Source organism: Lonchura striata, chromosome 1A (assembly GCF_050655825.1).
Source record: "Lonchura striata isolate lonStrDom1 chromosome 1A, ASM5065582v1, whole genome shotgun sequence".
In the NCBI taxonomy this organism is placed as follows: Eukaryota; Metazoa; Chordata; class Aves; order Passeriformes; family Estrildidae; genus Lonchura; species Lonchura striata.
In genome coordinates this window covers 56,392,703-56,418,044 of record NC_140741.1, presented here as the reverse complement: position 1 = coordinate 56,418,044, position 25,342 = coordinate 56,392,703, and the positions used below count along the sequence as shown (strand labels likewise).

Below are 25,342 nucleotides of genomic sequence, written 5' to 3'. Positions count from 1 at the left end.
GTCATCTGCCATTTTTGCACTTTTTTGATTGGCTACTGCTAAGGGCAAGAAAAGCTCTGTAGTGGCTGTACATAATAAAAATAACTTCAATATAAAGCTGTGAAAAGCTTTTATCTAGCTTCATCTTTGCCACCCCCATGACATTAAGTTCTTTATCTTGTAAGGCTGAAAGCTTTAAGCACATCATTCGTAATATCTACTTTCATGTACACAGTTTTCACTTCATAGGTTGACTCTCAGTGTAACTGTTTATTCCAGGAATAATCTGGGGTTATTTTAGCCCATCATGGAGAGGTGCAATGTTAAGCAGTTGCTGAAATTTTAATCAATTTATGAAGTTTTACTGGCAAAACTGAATCATGGACGAAATTTATTTCCAGAGGAAGAAAAGGAGTAAACTTAAGTTTGAAGTAGCAAATCAGTTCCTTTTTTTTTTTTTTTTTTTTTTTTTTTTTTTTTTTTGTGTAATCTAATAAAAGATGAGAAAATAGGGCTGAACTGGGTTGGAAAGTGCAATTGTCTTTTGTCAAGGTTTGAAATGGAGGTCTCTCATGCCAGTTAAGTATATTTTTTTTCTTAAAAATCCAGAACAGCTTTTCAAAATGCCAGCTGTCCACTCTGAATGCATGTACAGATTTTTGATAGACAAGGAACACAACGTGTCTTTTCATTTAACCTAGCAAATGTGTATAAACAGACTATGTGCCTGGAGTTGTTCAGTTTTATCACTCTTGTGAATGGTAAAAGTGATACAATGGCAGCCTTTCCTTTCTCAGCAGTGTGGCCTCCACCCATATGTGTCTGTTAACACTCTTGAAAATGATCACTGTATTTTTAATGATACAATGAAATATATCAACCTCCCAAAACATGAGATAAAGTAAATTAAGAATATCCCAAATTAGCCTTTTCCCCTCAATTTACAGAAGGAAAAAAAAATCAATTCAATCCAGTAGTTAGTGGTTTTGCAAATTTCTCGTAATTAGAGGAAGAAAAAGAAAATGCCTGAAAAGCAAAAAATCTGAACACCAAACCTTTGATCTTGGATTTGAAGGTAAGATGTGAAATTAACAGTTCTTTTGTCACAAAGGGAGGAGTCACTGGAAGAAAGGATAGAACACTGCACAAATAAGTGATCAGGTAAGACTGAGGAAATGTTGCTACAATCATGTATAGAGTCACAAAAATCCCTCCTCAAGAGTAAAAAAAAAAAAAAAGTACATGAAAAAAAGAGAGAAATAGAGGACAACAGCATCAAACAAACAGAGGAACACTTCTAAACAATTCCCTCCAGGTTATCTCACCAGGGGCAAAATTTAACACTATCACATCTGGGAGGCTGTGCTCAGACAAGGAGCTTCCCAGTGTGTAGGAGCCATTGTAGGGATGTCAACATGTCTTCGAGCTGGTTTTTGGCTTTATATGTGAAGTCAGTTACAGACCAAAAGAGCATTTTATGGCTATTTGATAATGCACATTCCCACAGCCAAGAAGAATGTTTTTGGTCTGGCAAACCCAACACTGCCCTAGATGCTGCCAGGGAAGGAGGCAGTTTAATGCATTTTCTCTGTGGGACCGTAAACACCCATGTGAAGAGTAAACCATGTGTAACTGCCCATAGGTACCAAAAGCCTTTTCTTTGCTGATAGAGGGCTTACAGAAACAAAATCAGATTCTTGCAAGGATAAAAAAAAAACCAAAAAAATAACAAAAAAAAAAAAAAAACAAACCAAAACCAAAAATATTGTTTGACTAGCAAATGTCTTTGGGCAAGTTACAGTCCTCTGACACCTTGAACCAATCAACATTGCTTAGCTCATAACTCACACTGAGCTCACCAGCAGTTTCTTGTTATTTACACAGAGGATGCAGTAAAGTCCTTGACTGTGGATCATCAGTTGGATTACCCACCTGGAGAACTCCACCATGTTGTACAAGTTTTGGAGACCTGCTGCCAGCAGCAAACCACAGCTCCACATTACCAGACATGATCAGGTGGCAGGGAATGGCTTGAAATATACCCACAAACATCCGTGTGGGGATACCTTTTCTAAAATGGTCTTGTCCAAAATACTTCTGTGAAAAAAAGATGTGTCTGAGGTGGCACAGAGCAAGAGGAGGATACCAGCTTTTCAGCATAAGACTTAAATTGGATAGATAGACCTTTATGCTGAGGCTGCTTTGTGGCTGGCAGAGCTCCTTTCCTTAGCTGGCAGCATAACTCATTCCATTGCATTTCTGATGCAAACATCTTTCTTTCAATATTCCCCAGTTTACCAACAAAAGCTTTGTGATCCCCTCTGCACTACTGTGAAACCAATGAATCCTGCAGTTTAAGATTTTTTGGCAGTTCTCTGCTACTACTGAAATGAGGATGGGCTTTTCTGGCAGAGGTTATGGGATGCATGGAGTGGGAGGGAACAGACTCCAGGTTTCCAGAGGCAAGTTACAGTGCCCAGAGATGAGAATCTGCAGGTGAACCCAAAGTGTTCAAAGCACATTTAGGTATTTATGTGCAGTTCAGATAAAAGATTGAAGTTTGCCTCCTGTGGCACCATGCTGGTGAAACCAAAGTGGCTCGAGGTTATCAGAGTTTTTTATGTATTCTGCACATTTAAAAATGAATGAAGAAGATGGCATTTGAAATATCCCATATATTTAATCATAACTCTGAACTTCCTAGATTTAAAAATTATTTTTGAAGAACTGGACCAGTTTGAACTAGTCTTTTTGCCATTGTGTTACTCCTTTGTGCTGTCTAGTGCATTATAGCTCAATGAAATTTGAAATTTGGTACCTACAATATTAGGCATTGTAGAAAATCTAAAATAACATTTAGGGCATCTCTGTGTGTTGGTTTTTTTGTTTTGTTTTGTTTTGTTTTGTTTTGTTTGGTTTGGTTTGGTTTTTGTTTGTTTTTTCTTTTTGTTTTTAAATTGGTTTAATCAATGTCTGTTTTGTTTGTTTTCTTCCACAATTTTTTTATTTGAAATTTCAGTTTTAACTTTACAGAAAATTAAAAGTGAATTTTCCAGTTGCAAAGAGAGTCAATGAACTTTTCTTACTTTTCTTGACTACCCATCACTATATTGCTTCTCATATGAGGCAATGTAGAATTAGACAAGGCTTTTGAGGACAGCTTCAACAAACCATGGAATGGGTCTCAGCTTTCTGAAAATAAACAGTTTGAGCTGAGGAGCTGACTGAATCAGGCAGACATTTACCAGAGTCATGGGCATATCTTGACTACAGCTGGAGAGATTGTGCATAATAGTGTTCAAAAACATTTGGGTGTGGCATCTGGGGACATGGTTTAGTGCTAACATGATGGTGATGGGTAAACTGTTGGACTTGATGACCTCAGAGGTCTTTTCCAACCTTAACAATTCCAGTCTATGATTCTGTGTAGTAGCTCTTTCCTGCATCAACACTTTCCTTGCTGTGGCACCTGGGAGTGGTAGCAGAGACTCTGTGGTGCTCTGAATTGTACCATAATCTCAGTTATCACCTCTGTTCCTTTGTCACCTCCCAGGAAGTAAAAGGAGCATGAACTGCACTGCCTGCTGTTATGTTCTTGGCTATTGACCAAATGTACGGGGTGCAGTTTGATGCATCTTTTGAACAGTTTAGGCTTTCTGTAGTTGGGTCAGACTAACAGCATTGTCTGAAATGAAAAGGAAAACAACATTTTAATTTCAAGCTGTGGTCATAGCCAGCAGGATCCTCTGCTTTGTTCTGAAGCAAGTGATGCAGCCTGGGAATAATATATGCTGTCTTTTCCGATCATTACCTGCAGATATTATTTTCTTCATTGGGCCTGAAGTTTCATAGCATGGAAATCAATGGGTTCTTATCCAAGGGTTAAGAACTGTTTGGTTTTATCTTTTCACCCTGCTTGTGTTTATTTAGCTGATATATGACAAATAGCATAGGCAACAGAACAGGGATGAAGGAAAAAAAAAGTAAAGTCCTGCTGTCTTCCTTCCATTTGGTACTTCCTCTGCATTTGGTACCAAAACCAGTGAGTGCAGGGTTTAGTTGGGTGTAATTAAGATGCTATGTCATAGCAGGATATATTGCATCTTGTTAATGTACCAAGGTACAAAGAAAGTCTCTTCATCTTTGGAGAAAAAAATCACAAAAAAATGGTAAGTCAATGAAAAGGATAGGGTGTGAACCCATTTCACATGTGAATACTTGGAATGCTTTGAAAGGGAAGTCTACAAAGATGAACTTTATTTATGGACTAATCTTCAATGGAATAAAAGAGAACCTTATCTAGGGACAGTCTGAAGAAGCTCTTAATTTGGGTGCTCTGAATATTGCACAGGGGAAGTCAGTCTCTCCACTGGCAAAGGAGAAAGCCCAGCAGCACTAGTGCCCTGTACCTGAAGCCAGCCTTTGGGAAGAGTTAGCCTGTATTTCTGAGTGTACCCATAATCAACATAGTAGCTGGTGCCTATGTAAAAGCCTGTGCAGTTTCTGTGCATTTCAGCAGCATGTGCATTTAAGGTATGTAAATAATGTTGTCAGAACAATGAACCAATAACACTTCCTAGAAATACAGTGGAGAACACGATTCTGGCATAGCCCTTTATTTTTGAGTTTAGAGAGTGAGATTTTTTTTCTTTTCTATTTTAAACCAGCTTCTAAACAGTAACTCATGCCAGGAAAAACAGAGCCATTCTCTCAATGACAACAATGCTCATTGTGTTTTCTGTAACAGATGCCAGGATTTTATCACCAGGCCAGACATTAACCCCCTTGGTATCATTCTGAAAGGAAGCATCCGTGCACCCCACTGACTTCTATTCCCTATGGGGCTTCACTGTGCCTCCTACCTTTAAAGCTTCATGCGTATTTCCTTGCCCAATACATCAAGAAAATCTGCAGAGGTGACCTTATTTTTTTCCTCTCCTTTTGAAAGGTAGAATTAGTGCTTTCTGGTTTCCCATCAAACCTGTGTAATAAAAAGAACCAGAATTATATATTGGGATTTTTTTTTTTTTTCCCTTTTAAACAAAAGAAGCTAATTTGGATAAGCAAGCTTTAAAAAGCTTTCTTTTTACTGGACAAATATCACCAGACCTTGTCCACAAAGCACACATTTTTTCTACAGAAGTTTCTATTCAAGTGATATGTATTCCAGTTAATGGATTTCAACATGTGGAAATCTGAGACCAGCAATTACATATTTATGGTGTGAAAGATTCACTGGAAGTGCTCCTGACATCCCTTCAATATTTAAGATACTGCAGTCACAGAGATGTGCAAGGGAAGTCCCTGCTGATAATTCCACAAGCACCACAGGGAAGAAGAGAGGCTGATCCTCCAGCTGCCAGTGGTTTCCAAGTGACATGGATGTCCTCCACTGACTGCATATTTCCCTGTGTACTTTGCAGTGCTTATATCCCTACTACCAATCCTGAAAATATTGCAATGACCAGCTCATGCAGCTACTACTGCTTCTCTGAATGGGATCATGTTGTAGTTTTAAGCCCAGCTGGAAATGAAACACCATGCAGCCTTCTGACATGAAAAACTGCCTATCAACACTGCTAATTCAAGGCAAGCTGGTGTAAGACTATGGTGAGGTATAGTTATAAAGAACAAACTGTTGTCCTTAGTTACTGTTATTACTGTGTCCTCATACAGCTCATTAATTTCAGTTGCAAAAAGATAGATCAGACCCTGTCTAGGTTATTGGTGGTTTTGAAAGGAAAGATCCAACAGCCGGATTTCTGAAGAGAATTATTTAATTACATAACCTTTTCATTTTAAGGAGTAAAGAGGCAAACATTGATACCATTGAGTCATATTAAATGATTTATATTATGGAGACAGTAGAGGACAGCTAGAATCTTCATCTTGACTACTTGTGCAAAAACCAGAAATACATGGAACAGAAAAATGAAACTGAAACATGCTCATTTAGATCCACAGGAACAAAACCAAATACAACACATTAGCCCTGGGAACTAAAATATCATTTGCAGCCACACTGGGTAGGATAACAATTATCTGCCCTCATACTTCAATATATGTGAGCTGATTATCAGCTGGAAAAATTTTAAATTTTCCCTGAAGCAGTAATATTACACAAGTGTTAAGTACACTATAGGGAATTTAATGTTTTCCTCTGGAACATCTGCCACAGAGCACTGCCTGAGAAAGGATATGGAACTAGGCAGATCACCACACTATTACAATCGTAATAAGTCCCAAAATAATTCTAGCATTATTATGTATACTACTGCTTTGCAAACACTTGGAGTGAGATGGGCCAGATATGGATGAATGTGCACCATGGTGTGGATGTTTAAAAAGGCTCAAGAGGTTACTTTGGAGGACTATATTTAATTTCATTTTTATTTTCCTATTTTAAAAATTAATTAGAAGATATTCTGAGCTGTTTTCAGGCCTAAAAAAGGACATGAATATGTCAGGTTAATATAAAAATTCAGATATGCTATCTTAGCTGTCCTTATCTTAAGGAGAAAAAGGAAAGATTTTAAAAAATGAATAATTAAATGAGCATTAAAATAATATAGCTGCTGATTTTCCATAATTCTACTGATATTGTTACTATTGCTTATAATAGTATTACTTAGACAGATTGATTGTAGTTTTTATCGTCTTCTAAGTGTCCTATGAAATTCTGGTGTGTGCAGCAGAGCTGATAAGAGATGACAAATGCCACCCCTGGGATCTCCATATATTATATTTATGCATGGCTGTTCACTGACAGCCAGTCACAGAGAGCTGGAAAGTAGTTTTATTGTTCTGGTGGGGCAGCTGCTATTCTTCTTCCACCAGCAGAGTAGAAAAGGATGCACCTGCCATTGTGTGAGAAATTGAAATTTAATTTCTTGCAATTTTAAAACCCCACTGGTGTGCAAAGAGGCCATCATCAGGGGATCTGGAGGGCAATGAAAGGAAAGAAAAGGAGGGCATAGATGAACTCCATCCTTGGAAGCTAATGCTGAAATAAGAAGGAGACACATAAGAGAGCATTCAGGGACTTAGGGATAAAGAGTTCTGCCTGTGACTGGTGAGAAAGTGCAAAACAGTTCACTAATTTTGCCTTGTCTCAAGGACCTTTCATGGACTGTCATCCTGGCAGGTGGGAGCTTCCTGCCCCTGGGTGAGAGAGGTATATGTCAGGTGCGACTTCATGGCTTGGCAATGGTGCTAAGCAAGAAAGATCTTTCACATCTTTTCTTCCCACCCTAAATCTCTTCTGATATTCAGCCTTGTTTACTGTCACTCCTCTACTTAAGGAAAAGAAAGCAATTACGATTTTTACGCTTTCTGCTCCTGTCTGTACTATGGTCCCAGGCTGCCTTCTGTTACCAAGATCTTTTGCTTGAATGGGACTTTGAGAACAGCTGGGACCACTGGTCATTTGGCAACATCTATTAATATCTGTCTTTTCACTTAATTCATCCAACTACTCTCGTTCATTTTTTCTTCTTGCCTTTCACTTTTTGAGTATTATTTTTGTCCAGATGGAATAAAGAAATCATCGAAATATGACTTGCGTATCCTCAAGGCTCAGCAGCCATGAGACAAACAAAATATACCTAAAGCATATTTGTTAGAAAACAAAACAAAAAACCCCAAACAAAACCCAAATTCATGTAATCGTCACTAAATCGTCAATGAATGTCAATTCATGCAGTGACAACTTTGGCTCCACTTTCCTACCATGCTTGTGCTGACTTTATGGATAGTCATATATGTAAGCAGACTCATAAATGGACTGCAAAGACATTTCAGAAAAATGAATAAAGCAACAATTTAAAACCAAGTTTGTAATGGGTGTAAGACATTTAGCAGAAAGGTTTTATGTACACTACGCTGAAGAACTTTCCTCATTTAATTGGTTAAAAAGGAGAAGCTGGACTCTTTATCTGTTTCTATATTTAAAATTAAGAAATGGTAATGCAAGATAGTGTAGTTAGCTTCTTGTGCATGTTATGAACTAAAATTATGTTGCAGTGGTTAGTCTGAGTCCTTGCTTGGTTATATGTCAGCAAGGCTGATTTCTATTTTTCTTTTTTCTTTTTATTTTATTACAAAATAGATGATTAAGTCTATCTATAATTTGGATTGTGATTATTTGTCACTAGCATTTTTAAGCCATCAACAGCTGTTCATAATTGTGGTGGATATGCGAGACAAATGACACTACCTAGTAACTTTTTATGTAGAGCCTGGCTGTTTTTGCTTAACCCCAACTAGCAACATGCAGCCTCTCACTCACTCTTCCCTCAGTGGGATGGGGTAGAAAATCAGAAAAGTAAGTGAGAAAACTCATGCATTGAGATCAAGACAGTTTAATGGGTAAAGAAAAATCCACATGTGCAAGCTAAACAAAATAAGAAATTCATTCACCACCTCCCAGAGGCAGGCAGGTGTTCAGCCACGTGCAGGAAGCCAGGGCTTCATCACACGTTCTGAACAGTGACGTATCTCCTAGATAAATCTATGGAAAGGTGGAGGACTGACTCTACATTTTAAGCACTGAATATGTTTTAGAGAGGGGCTGAAGGGCAGCATTTGAAGGTGAATATTTTCCCTCCAAGGAGACCTTCCTTGCTGCTGGGATAGAGACGCTCAAGGGACTGAGTAATTCCATAAATATAAAACATGTAAACTCATGGGGAGACACTGGGATGTATCTCTTCCCAGGAAATTGGGCAACGCATTAAGTGACAGATTATGAGTATGTGAGTACTGAGTCAATAGGTTTTAGGCCAGATTTTCCTTTACTACTTTAGCTGTCTCATTTCATTACTGTGATGCTTGAGATGGCCCCACCGGGGGTGCCATCACCAAGTGCCTGGCCCCACCAAGTTGATTGTAGCAGGCTAAATTAGACCTCTGGCTATCATATATTGATATCAGAGATCTGTGCAGGGAGAAAGGCACCTCCAAGGGCTGTTTCAGTGTCTTGAGGTGATACCTAATGCACTGGGAAACTTCCTCTTGGTGCCCATGCAAACCAAGCTGCCTGTCAGCCCACTGGAAACTCTGTGTGCAATGGTGTGTCTAAATGAGTGAGTGAAGAACAAGTCCACAACTTTTGCATCAGTTATTTAAGAAAAAGAATATTGTAAAGGACAGGTGTCAACAACCTTCTTTAGGGAAAAGGTACAGTGGCATGTGTGAGGAGTGGAGGCCTTCCAGGCCTTGATGACAAGACTGCAGTTTCTGGAGTTGGTCTTCTTCTAATACAGCCTACTTAGTAATATATTTTAAATATATTTTAAGACATTATTCACCCTCATCATCCCTTAAGCTGACCATCCCCACAGGACTTGTGCTACTGCTGTACACAAATCTGATTTCCCCACTACTCAGAGGTGTCATCTTTGTTCACACTTTCCCTACCTCCACCCATTGGATAATCCTCCAAATGAACAGATAAAGGCATTCAGAATATGAATTATAAATCATGCTGGAAACCAGGAAGGTTCCTAATATTCTACATGGAGTTGTGGAACTGAGGCTCAGCAACAGGTGATCAGTGATAAAAAACAGGTCAGCTCTTTTGAGATGCTGGTTATCTTGTCAGGCAAGATGAAAAATTAAAATCTCTCTTCCCCCCTCTTTCTCTCAGTATTATGAACGGACTCAGGCTTTTCTTTCTGCCTAAAGCCACCCCAGGGTGCAACACTCTGGAGTGTTGCAAATATCTGCATCTCTTGAAAATCCTTGTAATTTCAGAGTCTTCTGGGGCAATGCCGTTGTCAATAGATGATCTTATTCTGACAAAACGGCATCAGGAATTTTCTGAGAATATGGAATTTATGCATATAATTTTTTAAGGTGAATGAAAATTACCAATGGCTGGGGAAAGCTCAGCTGATCTTGATTCAAATCAAACACAAATTTTATTTTAATTTGTGTTTCTCCAATCTGTGTTTTTTCTTTTACTTATTTCCTATGAATATGGAGCAGTACCTTGAACTTAAATAAGATATTTCTAATGTCTCCAAGAACAGCATGTATGCATTTAAGCTTTTTTCACGAATCAGAGCAAACTGCTGGAAGAACTCTTCTATCTCTTTTTACAATTGTTGGTTTTCTCTCATAATACAGTTGTCCCCTTTGGCTTACATTAGATAAAGCCATACAAACATCAGTCAAAGGAAGTTCATACAAGAAATGCAATACACTCAAACATGTAGATTCTTGCATTTGCCTTTATCAGACAAGGTTTTAATACTAAAGAAAAAAAAACACTTTGGAAAGTTACCTAAGCCAGATAAAATATTTTGTCTGAATGCTGCTATGGAGAAATACTTTGTGAAATGAAAGGTGGCAGCTGAAAGGTAAAATATAAGGTAATAGGTTTGTTGGATTTGGATGGTATATTTAAACCATGCCTTAACTACAAACAGCATTCTGGTTTAGGGGAAGATGTGACTGGAAAAGTTTGTTTGAAAAGGATAAAATTTGCCACTTTCTGAAAACAAAGAAACTTTTCAATTTTTTATGCACCATTTCCTGTCCCAAGTGATGAGCAGCTAAGACCTGTCAGGGGGCACACTGGGTGAAGATGTACAGCTGGGGAAGTGGGCTGTTGTCATCGACCTCCACATTTGCTTCTCTTCTTCAAAGAGAACCAAGTTAGTTGTGCTGTTTGCAAGCAGAAAAAGGCTACACACAAGGGAACTTTCAAGTCAGAGCAGCTTCAAATCACTTCTGGGCCATTCTCAGATGCACTTGCAGGTAGCATGTGTTGCATGGTGCTCTGCTGTGCTGGCAGCACTGGCTTTCAGAAGACAGATACTTTTTGGAAGATCATCAGCTTCCATGACTTTTAGATCAGGGAAATGCTAAAACATCCAGAAAGATGCAGATACTGCTTTGGAAGAAAAGTGGTAGTGTTAAATGAATAAACAACAAAAGAATGGGCTGTCTTTATTTGATGAAAATATTTTTCTGACAAAATAAACATTGAACAAAATGGGCAAAAGTATCATGAAAATGGAGTCCTTAAAATCAATATTATTTTACCATGAAGGTTCAAAATTTGAAATCAAAACACTGTTTATATTAAAATCCAGCTACTTTCCAAAAAATCTTTCAAAATTTCTTGACAAGATGCAATGTCTCTAAAATTATATTTAAAAAAAAAAGGTTGTTTGAGTTGAGTAGAAATGTTTGTCAAGTGAAAACATGTTCTGCTGATCTACTGTAGCTGCCATAAAGGCTCTCTCATTTCTATGACTCCTCTATAATAATGTAGCCTTTTTGGAAATCCTGAGGAGGCAGTATGTGTTCCTTCAGAGAAGCATTAATTTTTTCAAAGAGTCATTCTTAGAAGAGAGGAACTTGAGTGTTTAGACTTGTAGCCTGTAGCTAAAAGCTCAAATACATTTCACTAACTAGCAAACAAATTATATTTCTTCAGCTTAAGCTTTACTTTTGTTACATCTGAAACTACAAATAATTTCTTTTTTTTTTGTGTGGTATAGAAATAATTTCACAGGATATCTGTGTTTTAATTTTCTGTTGATTATGTTTATGTAATAAAGATAATTCACGCTGGTAGAGTGATATGTATGTAATATTTGATATTATTAAGAAAATGTACAAGTTGGCACTGGGGGTTGTCTCACATATGTGGAAACTGGTCCCTGATAAAACCTCATGTACAAGTTAATACATGTAGCCTGTCTGGAGATGGGTGGTTTCTCAAGGTGATCCAGGAGCTCCTGAGCAAGGATCGTCCCAGCAACAACCCAAGATTGGGATCACTGGAACCCTCCAGGGTGATACATCTGAATACCGTGTTCCTGTAACTCCACCAGGAGGACCCATCGCTTCCCAAACACCAGATTGTTCAGCTCAACACAGAAAAAAGAGACTTTATGAATATGTGTGACTTTGAATGGAAAGAAAAAGCTGATCATTGAAATCCCGGACTCGAGGAAAATAATCCCTATAAGATTACTTGTACTGGAGGGTGGTGTGTGCTAGGAGACCCTTTGCTGGAGCGGTCAAACCTATGACCCCCCCCAGCACCAACCAATTCTGGGCTCAGCACTGTCCTTTTCCTTGTGGCTGGCTCAGATAGAATTCGATCACTATAATAAAATTGTGGTTTTTTATTTTTAATCTGGTTGGGTCAAGTTTTACCTATAACAACTACAAGTAAATAATTAGCTTATTCTGAAAAATAGGACTTTAAAACATGAATGTTTATAATAGGAAATCTCATAGTAGCTTAATTTTAAAATACAACTAATTTAGAAAATTGAAAAAAAAAAGAATTTTTAAGGAAACTGGAATGTTATTCTAAGGACTTTCTTAATTTTTATCATGGAATTTCAAAAGTACCAAAGACTTGAAGAAACCTTGATCTTCAAAAATCAAATAATTATTTATCATTTATCTACCATCTTCTTCAGGTCTGGTGATACAGATAACACTACTGTGTTTTGTCTGAAGAAGAGTGGAGTTACCAACTGCAAGATCACAAGAGCGGCTGTAAAAGGATGTTGTAATGCTAGGTATTATTTTTGAGCCCACATATTCCAATCACTCCATTGCCATCTCTGATGAATCACCCTTCACTACTTTTTTCTTTGCATTAAACAATAACAAATATCTTAAAATGTACCTTGTACTTCATGAGTACTACTTCAACAGTGTAGTTTCTATGGAGACAGGATGATTAGCTCATTGTGTTTACTTTCTGCCCTGATTTTCTTTTCTCCACTTTTGCAACACCCCAAATATTTGATAGCTTCCCAGATAAATAATTCACCATTCTACATACTTGATTTTACAGATTTCCCTGTAATTTCTGTTTGACTTAAAGCAGCCCTTATGATAAAAGCATCCAAGTTAAATTACATTGTAAGTGATAGCAAACATGCCAATATATTAGGGAAACAGTTGCAATGTTTGATTGTGGTCACTAGTGTCAAAGTTCAAAGATTGCTTTTTACAGCCTTCTGGACCCACGCCTGCTCTCCTCATATTACATAAGATAGAAAATAATGTCCCTGGAGACACTTTCAGCCAGTTGTCTAAATCCCCTAGGGCAAATTTCATCTGAGTTTGTTGATCTAAAGCAATTCAACTTGTGTAAATACTCTTCTCTACTCTTTCCCAATTCTAACCTGAGATCTCATTCCTGTGTTACTGAGGTTAAAGATGATATCTGCATGATTGTTATTGACCATCTTATCAATAAAGGGATTAAACATCCAGTTTTCTTAATTCATCTGTCACCTTTTCATCTCTTACTCCTGAGCTTGTTACTGATGACTTTGATTCACGTCTCTCTGTTCATCCTTTACAGCCCTTTTTTCTCTTGTCCCCACATGCCTGTGCTCTTTCCTACCCATCCTTGTTACTCTGGTTATTTTCCACTTTTTTATTGTAACACTCGTAGGTTTGAGATTATTGAAAAAAAGGTGATTTTTAACAAGCAGGTCTCCATCTAGGCTTGTCGTTCTCTCTCCACACTGAGACAGCTCATGCCCAAGTCCTTCCTGTTCAGGAAAGTGCTGTTTCTCCTTATGTATTGTTGTTGGTGTTGTTGTTTGGTTGTGGTTGGGGATTTTTTTTTTTTTTGATTCTTGTCTCTTTTGTAGTTTTATCTTTCAGTCTCTGAAAGTATGAAGTCTGTCTTGAATTTCATTGGCATTTTTGTTACTCCCTTCCCTTATTTTCTAAAGATCATGATAACAATTTCATAGTAATTTTAACTGAATTTTCCTACAAGGTTTTATTTTCATCTACTCCATCCTTCCTTTTTTTTAATTCTTCCTTCTCGCTGCTTCCAGCATATCTAGGATTACCACCTTTCCATGTCATGTTGGTATATTTATGACAAAGTGGGTGACTAAAATCTCCAAAGCAGACTCTGTCTCTTTGATGGGCTGCTTACATAAAACTTCATCCTCTTGATAGATAGTCACAGTGAACTGCCTCCTCCTTCATTGCAGTCCCCACATTTGGTGCCCTTTCCATTGTTAACCTTTTTTCATCAGGTTAATGTGATGATTTAAAATCACCCTTTCTCATTTCCCCCACTTTAATGATCAATCGATATTCCTTCTAGTAATTTTTAGCACTTTAGCACATACTCCAGTAAGTCTTAATTGTACCAGGAAAAAATTGCATATTTTATCATGTTGCGAGAACACAAATTCTTTTTTTTTTCTTGCAGTGTCTATGCACGTATAAAGTTTTCAGCTAATTGAATCACTACACTTTCTTTGTTCCTCTTCTGATCCTGCTATCAAAAATGACCAGTGGGTTCTTAGAAGTCTTATTAAGTTTATCTTAAAGCAATACCAGTAAGGTTAGCAAAGCCTATGTACAATGAATCTTTCCATGCTTTTCCAAGCTGAACTACATTGTTACGACTATGAGGTAGAATACCATATTGAGGAAATCAAGGTCTTTATTGAGAGACCAGTTTTTTACCATACACTAAGTTTTGGAGCACATTTTTATTTTTCTGATCCTTTATCCATGACTGAAAGGATTATGAGGGCAGATCATAAAGGTAAATTCCTAACAGGATGTCTTTTGGCTCCTTTCATTATCTTTGTGTGGATAAAGTGTGTGGGATAGTTAACACATGAGATCATTTTGACAGGTCACAGAATAAGTTCCTCAAATGTTTTTCTTTCAGTTGTGAAAGAGTAGCAGCACTCTTAGGTGAAGTATGGTTCTCAATTCTGTTTACAGTTCATGGTGTCACACACCAAATTTTTCTAGTATTATTGTTGGTATCAGTTCATAAGAAATAATGGCTTAGCATGCTAAAAATTAAGAAATGTGTTTTAAAAAAACTATTAGGATCAGGTGTGGGATCAAAGCCAAACTTATACTTTGATTGCTCTCAATCTCATTTTTATCTTCCCTGCTTTTTCACAGGATCTTTTTGTCATAGCCACTCTCATAGCTCACAGTTGCTCTGATCTCTTTACACTGAAAACTTTTGTTCTTATTTGTCCAATGTTTAAGGAAAAAAATAAAAAGAAAAGAAACAAGCCCTGGTCCCAACTGGAGCCATTTGCAACTACTGTAATGTAAATAGTATGTAGCCCAGACATACAATGAACTGAGGGACTGCCAGTACTTTCTGGGCCCACACACTTGGAAGGGGGTGGAGAGAGCAGGAAATGATTAGCAAAGGGGAAAGGCAGAGCTCCACCAGGCAAAGCTGAGGAGACTCTGCAGTTTCAAGAGCTGCCAGCCCTGCTCAGGGCTGTCTTTGTGCACATGTTGAGATGAGGAAGCTGCTTGAGGTCAGCCAACTGGGTTATTTCCACACTCACTAAGACTCTGTGTTATTGGCTTGAAAGCACTCATAGGTTAACAACAAATAACAAGGATGAAGTGAAGAAAGCAAGTAAAAAGCTTGTTTTGAATTTAAAGGTTGCCAATAGCACTAGCTATGTTAGTACCAGAAAAAAAAAATAGCATCATAAATGTCTAAAGCACCTCAGAGTCCCTCAAATAATGAAAAAAAAATATATATATTTGAGCTCTCTGATTGTTTTCATTCACATCTACAAGCTTGCATACACACACTAAACCCAGCTGTGTTCTTTGTAAATTTAAAGCAAAAATAATTTTATTGAGTAATCAGCTGGAAGAGGTATGAATTCTTTCAGTCAGTAGGAGCACAACAGATTTTCCACAGGATTCTTTGAAAGCCTCCTTCGTCTGGGCTGAACCATCACATCTGGCATAAACTTACTTCTGCTGACTCCAAGACCCACATCCAGGACATGAATATTCATCATGTTACTCATGCTGTGTTCATTTCCCTCTGATGTGTTTTACTCCCAGCACCAGGGAGACACTCAAAAACAGCTGTGGAGATTTTGCCAGGTTTTACTATTCAGGCTAAGCAGGAAATAATTTTCACATCCCATGAAACTTTCCAGTACAAGGGGGGGTTCTTTACCTTCTTTTCTTCTTTCTTTTTGTTTTTTTTCTAAAAATCTTGACTAAATGCAGGTTTTCAGTGAAGAAAACAAAAAATTCCCCTTACCCACCTTAAAATAAATCAAACCAAGAAAATAATCCCCAAATCAAGAAGAAAGGTACATTTTCCATGATTCAAGCCCCAGATGTAAACTGGGATGCCCTGACACCGAGTTATCTTTTATTTCAGTAAACATTATTTCAGGCTACATTACAGTCTACATATTTCCGTGCTACATTCCCCACTTGTAGGGGAGTTTCAGATTGAATCTAACCATTTGTTTTCCCAATAAAGCTTCACTGAATTGACTGCTGAATTTTCAGATTATAAAAGTATAAAATTTTTATATTTTTATATAGAAAAACAAATTCCTACCTAGCTTTACTTACAGCATTATTTGAGGTCCTTTAAGAACACGTAAGAAAATTTGTGCAAGTGCTGTACATCTTTAAATAAAATTACTCATATGACTTCTATGGGCTTTTTGTAAGATCATAGAATCTCAGAATGGCTTGGGTTGGAAAAAGTCTTAAAGATCCATCACCCCTGCCATGGAAAGCAACACCTTCCATTAGACCAGATTGCTCAAAATCCTATCCAGCCTGATCTCACTCACTCCTGGGAATGGGGCATCCACAGCGTTTCTGGCCAACCTGTTCTGGCCTCATCACTCTCACAGCAGAGAATTTCTTCCTAATCTAAGCCTGCTCTCATTCAGTTTGAAGTCATTCCCCCTTGGCCTGCCACTACATGCTCTTTAATAAAAAGTCTCTCCATCTGTCTTGTAGGCTCCCTCAAGGTACTGGAAGGCTGCAGTTGGGTCACCTTCTCTTCTCCAGGCTGAACAATCTCAGTTCTCTTAGTTTTTCCTCATGGAAGACCCCCAACAGCTCCATGTCCTTCCTGTGCTGGGACACAGAGCAGAGCAGAGGGGCAGAATCCCCTCTCTCCTCTGCTGGCCACGCTGCTTTGGATGACGTTTGGCTTTCTGGGCTGTGAGTGCCATGGCTGGGTCAGGTCCAGCTTCTCATCCACCTGCAGCCCCAAGTCCTCAGCAGGGCTGCTCTCCATCTGCTCATTCCCCAGCTGGGATTGATACCAGAGGCTACCCCAGGTGCAGCACCTTGCACTCAGTCTTATTAAACCTCATGAGATTTCATGGACCCATTTCTCGAGCTTGTCCAGGTCCCTCTGGATGGCATCCCATCCTTCAGGTGTGTCAAAGGCACCACTCAGCAAATCTGCTAAGTTCTAGGATGCAAAAGGATGCTGCCCAGTTCCCACTGTTGTCTATTGGAACTTACAACAAATGGGAGAAAGATGACAACTGTTGCCTCCTTCTAGGTAATTGAAGGAATGGTGGGATCCCCACTAAACACCCTTTGTGGCTGGAAGCAGGACACAGGGTGCTGTGCAAGCTCTGCTTGCTGCATGACCACCACTTGGGAGTTCCAACATAACCAGAAGATCTGGCCATCAGCCTTAACAAAGACAGGAAAGGGAGGCCTGTGAGATGATGGCAGCTCAGCATTTTACAGATTTTGAATTCCCTAAATTCCCAGTTTTGAAATAGGCAATGAATAGCTAGTATTATGGCTAGGCACAAAGATAAGAAGAAAATGAAGGTGCTTCTATAAAATTAAAGGCCAGTTTTATCTAAGAAGTACTGAAAATCACCTCTAAAACCTTGCTGCCTGAAGTAGAAGCTGTCAATACTGGATGACACAGAAGTGATTGGTTGATGAACCTATCAAATACAACATAATGCATGTAACCCTTCACAAAACAAGCATGAATATGTACTAGCTTAGTCATTGTTAGATTAATGTTTACCATTAAAAGAAGCAAGTTTAATGTTAAAATAGGTGGCTTTTACAAAAGAATAAGTCCATTCAGGGGAATGGGCCTATTCAGCCTTAAAAGACATTTCCCATTAATTCAACCCATAAACTCTCATGTAGATGTTTGACTTAGTCAAATATTTTGTATTACACTGACATATTTAACATTAAGATATTTGTGTATAACCTGAGCTTTAAAGCACATTTTAATATCTAATTAAAATTCCACTTGGAGAACATATGGCATATAAATTCATTTGTTATCTTGATTGATGGCATTTCAGTGAGCACTGTTTGAGTTTAGAATCAAAATATAATCTTAGACCTAATGAAGCAGACTGTGCAGGCTGAACTTTTTGTAGCTTCCCACAAACTGCCTCAGTGTTTTTTGGCAGCGATTTTGTGAAACACATCACAAGGGACAGATCAAACATACTTTTAAGATATGTAGTCTGGTAATAATTGTGATTATATGTGTGAGAGCTAAAACAGATATTCAATGACATAACATTAAATCATGTCATTATTAATAAATAGAATCATCTGGGAGAAATGGAAATGTGCTGTACAGGGAGACTTGTTTCCATTCTGTCTGGGACTGAGGGAAGGTGAACCCAATCTTAACAAGTGATGCAGTTTGACAAACAAGTTTTGTGAACAGTGTGTGAAGCATGAATGTCAGCAATGTACCATTAGGTGGTGGCTGAAGGAAAACAAAGAGGCTTTAAATCTGTTGGCTTACATACACTTGAGAATAGCAAAAGAAGTCTTATAATCAACAACAGCTGAACTTCCTGAACTCTTTTTTGAGTCCTGCATCCTGTGTGTATCTTTGTGACAGAAGCCTCCTGAGCATTTCAACAACTCGGCTTGCCAGTTGCCAAGATTTCCATTATGGATGATGTCCAGACAGCAACAGACCCTGTCTTGTTCAAACACCTGTCTCACAATCCCCCTACAGAGGTGTCTTTTTTTGCTTTTGATTATAGGGAGAAACCCAAACGTTCAGTGCAACCCTAACAATTGGATTTTATATGGCTGCGACTAGCAGAAAAATATATTGTGGCTGTCTTACAGACACATAGAGCAGGAGTAGGAATGAGTGTAGGAGAGTTCAGCCTGCCATGTTAAGTTCTTCTATGCTGCTGCTTTGGGAGTTTCTCCTCAGGACCATTCAAATATGTACAGCATACATGTAGCTTAGAAATTTTTGCTTCACCTCTTCATTTACTTCACCTGCTTAATTTTGAACTGCACTTTTTCTTTATCTTTCTTTTTTCTTTTTAATTTTCATTAACTTAATAGACCTGAAATAACTCAAGAGAGAATGGAAATGTGTCAAACCATCCCTACCTCCTCCCACTCGCAAGCAGTGCTTTATTTTAGAGGTGCAAATGCCTGGGCCTGACTTAGCTGTACATCAATCTTTCACACTGAACCTGGGCCTCCTCCTTGGGTCTTCCAGTACAACTTGGTCCCTTACTTCACAGAATATGGGACATTCTTGTTTGCTTTTAGATTCAGTTTTAGGACTATGGGATTTTACCCTGTCTCCAAAGGGGAGTAATGAGGTACTCTTTTGTATTGGCAGATAAAAAAGTTCTCTTCATCTAGAAAGTTAGGAAATGCAGAGGTTGGCTCAGTGAGGCCATTATGGGACTGGGCTCTTTGTACCTCAAAGCCTACCACGCTGGGCATGAAGGGGCAAAACATGACCATGAGTCCCTTCTTACTCACTTCAGCCTTGTCATGCTCCTTGAAAAGGCACTGCCTTCCATCTAAGCCACCATCAGCCTTAAAACCAAGTTTTCTTAAGTATATGCATATAACAATTCACGTGTAAAAATGTCTCATATCTTTATTATATCCACAATATCCCCACAGAGACCAGGTGTTCTTTCTGAATGAGGATGACGATTATGATGATGGTGGTGATGATTGACCAGGCAGCAGTTGCTGGGAGTGTTGTTATTGCAAAGCAGAGTTCACAATAACAAACCCCACCCTCTCTGCCAGCACACATTGAGTACACAGTACACCACAGGCTAAATTTATGCTTTCCTCAAGTTCCTTTTCAGCTGCTTTTTTTTTTGATTGCTTTTTTTTCTTCCCCTGGCTTAAAGCTGTTATATGTCTTATTTAAGCAGTTCTCACCAGAACTGCTACAGGGTCATGGGATTCAACATGTCATTAAGATGGGCCACGTGAAGTTCAGGGCAGTACATTAATGGCTCAGAGTGGGTTATTCAAAACTTTCATGCTCTCCAATCTGCCATCCACCACCCTCCTCCCCTTCACCCACAAGATCAGGCTTAGCTCACATTTGTTTTTAGAAAGCAGAACTTGAAGCCAGGTATTTTGCCACAAACATTTTCAGGCTTACAATCCAAGCAGTTGTAACTGAATGCTGTCTCTCACATGGAAAAAAATTCTGTACATGCTGTACATTCTTCAGTGCAAAATAAAATCCAGATGGCCTTTATTTTACAAAAAGAGTGGGACCAGCAGATGAAGAGACAGAAGTCCTTTCTTACATCCATTTCCAAATCTTGCTAAAAAAACCCAACCAAGCTCTTGTGACTGGTCAAAAGCAGGCAGTTACTGAATTATAACAACATGAGGAGGAACATGTTCTTTCTAAAACTAAAAGGATATTACCAGATGCAAATTGAATTAATATAGGTGTTTATCATCTCACAGTCCAACAAGTCAGTTTGTAAAAGGGTTCTGGACAGCTTGGCATGTGGATAAGTCATGTCTGATGAAAAACATAAGTTGCTGCCAGAGAACACTGGGGAAAAAAATGGAACAAGGTAATTTTGAGTGGAAAATGCAGATGTTCTGTTATTGATGAAGGCTGGATGGAATACTCCAGGGCTATCAAGATACTTTCCCAATTTCTTTTGAAGAAAACTTTAAACAAGTTTCTCCTAGTTTTGTGCTGCGGTGGAAACAGTTAACTAATGGTAAATTGATGCCCTCTTCCTGCCACAGCATACTAAAATCAAGAAGCAATAAGAAAAGATCCTCAGCATCCATTTAAAATTCAGTTAAGATTTTCAGAAAATTCAGTGATTCATTTGTACAAATAAGGAAGACAGACATTTCTTTTTTTTTTTTCATCAGTATTACAAAGCAGGCTTTTTTGAAATATGTTTTGAAATGTTTCTATATATATAACTTTATTGTTGCTGTTTACTCTTATGACCCCCTTCTCTTCCTTCCTGTTTTGCTTTTTAAAACAGAAAAGTAAGGAAAAATCACATTTAAAGAAAATGTGTACTTCAGCCAAAAGAACAATTTTTTTGTCTTTTAAATCCATTAAAATATTAGGAAAAAGACTGAGAGTTTCTGATTTTAAAAGTTCATATTTAAACAATACCCCCCATTATGACAGGAAGATTTAGATCTAGATCTAGATCTATTAATGGCTTTGAAGATAAGTCATGCATTCAGTTCTCAGAAATTAATTAAGTAAAAGTACTAAGAACTTTAATTTTGTTTGGATGGGAAGAGAAAGGGAGGGATCTGTATGTTCCAGTGTGGCAAGAGAATTAAACAAATTAGGAAACCACCAAGGATGCTGAGGAGTTTTCTTTAGGTTGAACAGAGATACAAAAGAATGAAGCAATAATAACAAAATGTAGTGCAGGGAGAGTGGTTTTCTTTCCAGATTTCCCTCTGAGTTCACAAACTGTATAACAGTGTTCTAGGTGCTGTAATAAGGGGGAGCAGAACTGACTTGTTTGGATGAAATTTTGTTTGATCAAAAGCACTGGAGTCTTATCCCTATTTCTAAAATGGAATAGAAGGTTTTATTTCTCTCCATAAGTTCCTAAGTGAAATACTGAATCTCCACCCCTTAAAGAAAACCCCCACTAAACCCTGTATGTTCGTATTTCTTAGTTCTGCTAACGCGCTGGTTTGGCGATGTGTGAGGAGGTTGAAAGCAGAGCTATCCTGCGCAATGCCATTTTTGCGCCTCACGCGTGCTGTGCCCATAAGCGCACACAGGGCGCGTGTCTGCGTGGACGGAGGGTAGGGAACCCGTGCCCAGCTGCTCTGCTCCCAGCCCCGGGCTGCTCCAGCTGCGCTCGCTGTGCCCGCTGTCCCGGCCGTGGCCCAGGGCCGGAGGGCAAGGCCTGCGCTGGCACAGACGCGTCCAGCGCCAGTCCCGTGCTGTCTGAGGATGCTCCTGGACCCTCCCAGCAGCTGCTCTGCCCTGTGCTCTGCAGGCTGCCTGCTGTCCCCACGGCCGTGTCACGGCCCCGTCTCCATCAGGGCCAAAGAGTTCAGAGTAGCACCAGTGCTCACTGCAGAGCTGAGACACTTCTTGCCTGAGGGAAACAGCATCAGACTGTAGCTGAATGCCATCAACAGCTAGAAATAGTGGCTTCCATTTGGATCAGAGGTCGCCTATCTCTAAATTGGCTGCTGTGAAGGTGAAAACAAAAAACAAGAGCTGTGAGTCAGAGGTTCTGAGGGAAAGGATGTATAAAAAACTGTAATGCATTCCTCCCTGCTGCCAGCATCCTCCAAACTACCCCTGGGCTGTAGTTTGATGAAGGCAATGAAAGCTGATATTTCCATACCCAGATACATATTTAGCCAATTCTAGCAAGCCAGCGTAAGCTCAAACACATTGCACTGTTTTGTATGCTCAAATCTGACACACCATGAGAACAACACTGAAATGATCTGATTTCATACTCCTTAATGAGTTTTCCTGATACTGGAGACCTCTCACATGTACTCAGCTTTGTACCAGAAATGACTAAATAAACTTTCACTCAGGGCCAGACCTCTAAAACCAAAACGAGTTGGACAACGCTTCCTGTAAACTATGAACTATGCAGACAGTTCTTAAACATCTTGTTGAAGCTATGCTGTTGATAAAAACTAGCCACCTTAATATTCAGTCACATTTGCTTGACTTTTTTGTTTTTTATGTATTTTATTCACATTCCTTTCCTTACAAGAAGTCTTGAATTCCATAAATTACATGACTAAACAATTTAGAGAAAGCAACCGCTACAGCACTTGCAAATGCTACAAAAACTACAGCTGGAGGAAATTCCTGCTTTATGTAAGCCAGAAAGTGATTTGTATTTTCAGTAAGAAGTTGTGTGTTTGTGGGTTTGTTTGTGTATCTTTTTATTGCACATTCTCTTCTCATGTGCCAAAAATCTATGTTTTCAGTATCATTGTTCATTCATATTCCATGCAAGTTAATCTATTTCTGCTACAGCTTCTTTTGTTGGACATGGTATTCTAGACAAGGACATACAATTGATTTATACAATATTATCAATTCATTTGATAACATTCCTGTACCTTTGTTACATATTGTTTGTTTTTATAAATGAAGTTATGCCTTCAGAACACATATTTACTGGAGCACTCATTGTGATTTATAAGATACCTTCATGGGTGAAAAATGCTATTTTGGATTTTTGATGTTTCTATGACTACCTCCCAGCATTCCTTTTTCAATCTTATATTTATCAATCCTGAAAAAGTACTCTGATGACACATTCAGTAACATTATTAGATTTACCTAAAATTCTACAAGGAAATTTGTGGTGTCTGGCAAAGGTGTTATCTGATGTCACAGGGAGAAGCAGTTCCATGCATTTTTTATCGTTTATTAGGTTTTATTTCAATTAAAAATTTTTCCTTATGGAGCCAGGTAACAGTTTGGGATTTTTTTCCCCTCTAAGTTGTGTGATTGTTCATATAAAAAAGAATACAATGAATTTTTGAAAACATGTGGACCCTCTTTAAGAACTCAGTGAAATAAATTTTCATATTTTCAATTAATTAATTTAAAAAAAAATTTACTTCAGTAAGCTCCAAGTGAGGCCTTGAGACTAAAGTTGTCCCACACAGTGAAAAAATGTATTTTAAAATTTAAATATTTTGTGACAAAGCAGAGACCCAGGAGGATTAAGTATTTTTCCATCATTTCCAAAGTAACTGGAACTGCCTTTTGGAAATCATTTTGGAGACTACTTAGGAAATCCTACATAGTAATGGTAAAGGTTTAACAACACTGCAGTAGACTTACCAAGTTATTACAGGTCATTCTGGTCCACCTATTCACCTAGAAAGGAACAAGTTATATTTGAAGACTGTGTAGAAATGTTTGTGAAAATGGACTCTGTCTTAGTACCTAACTGTGCAGCTGACAAATGGAAGGACTCTTTTTTCTGTGTTTGTTAGACATTGCTGTATGACATTCCCCTAAAAAAACTGATGAAGGGACCAAAGGATCCTGGGCAGAATCACCTGGTGAAACAATTGTTTTATTCTAGGGAAATCCATTCTTATCTCTGTATAATTCATGTCCTTCCTGTCTGTCTCCAGGTCTACTCTATTTAGACTGTAAGTTTTTATAGGCAATGAGACTCATTTCATCATACAGTAACCTTAGAAAAGTAAAAGTCTCATTTCAGTTAGTTTTCCAGTCTCTTTGTACATTTAATAAAGAGAGAGAGGAGACACTTCAGAGGGATGAATCATCCTCCTTGTCTAAGACTGCAATAACATTAATTGCTCTCTGAACATTATTCTCACTACCTCTTCCTGATGACAACACTTTAAACCAGATGTTAAGCTATGGATAGATAAAGTTAGGTGAGGTGACTCAAACCCTTTTGTGCATTGCCTGACTCCTCACCTCAGCTGCAATTTCCAGATACAACTTTAGTAGAAATAAATAACAGTGTATTGGGCCAAATGAAGGCCTGACATAGTTTTACAGTGTTTTGATGAAAATCTCATAAAGACATTAAATTTTCAAGGGAGTTCTCAGCCTTCATTAGGCAGAAGACCAAGCCATATGTCTGCAATGGTGTTACTTCCCTTATTTATATATTATATGGAGTGGGGAAATATTGATTTACTCTTACTGCTTTGTGATACAACACCTCAAGGGCCCCAGAATGGGATCTTATGAACTTGTGAGCTTCATAAACAACATGCCTTTTTAGGAGCAGGAGAGGACTCTGCTGACCTGCCTCCTCTGCAGCTGTGAGCCCACCTTGGTGTTTAGGCCAGCTCTCATGTCACTCCCTGGTCCCTTCTTATGCCACAGGGTTTTAGAAAGAAATAACTGAGAGACAGGTTTATTTCTACTCATGCTAACCCAAAACTGAATTTGATATAAAAGTGCTTCATCTAAATCAGGTTTAATATAGTTTTATCGCCCTTTAGTGCCATTCTTAAGCTGCAGAAAGCCTAAACCACAAATCTAGCCTGTAATTCAAGATATATTTTATAACACTTCATCAAAACTCAGGCTGTTTGTTCAAACCCTATGTTCTTTAACTTCTCTTAATATCTCACCAGAGCTTTCTAAACCAAAAAGATGGATTTTCAGTTCACATTTGCTGCACATCCCTAGAAGTTGATTCAGGATATAGTCTTTAATAAAATTACCACCAGAAATATATTTTAGTGAGTGGTAAATCACCAAAGTGAGGTTCTGGGTGACTAAATACCATTCAGTTCAAAGCAGAAGGCCCTG

General features: G+C 38.4%; 1 long non-coding RNA gene across 1 annotated transcript in view; it reads right to left on the bottom strand.

Moving 5' to 3' along the window:
* The window catches only part of LOC146763490 (uncharacterized), a 53,123-nt gene extending 27,781 nt beyond the window's left edge, over positions 1–25,342 (bottom strand). The window contains exon 1 of the long non-coding RNA XR_014952313.1: positions 1–25,342. This exon is cut by the window's left edge and continues 18,061 nt beyond it. This is a non-coding gene — a long non-coding RNA (uncharacterized LOC146763490).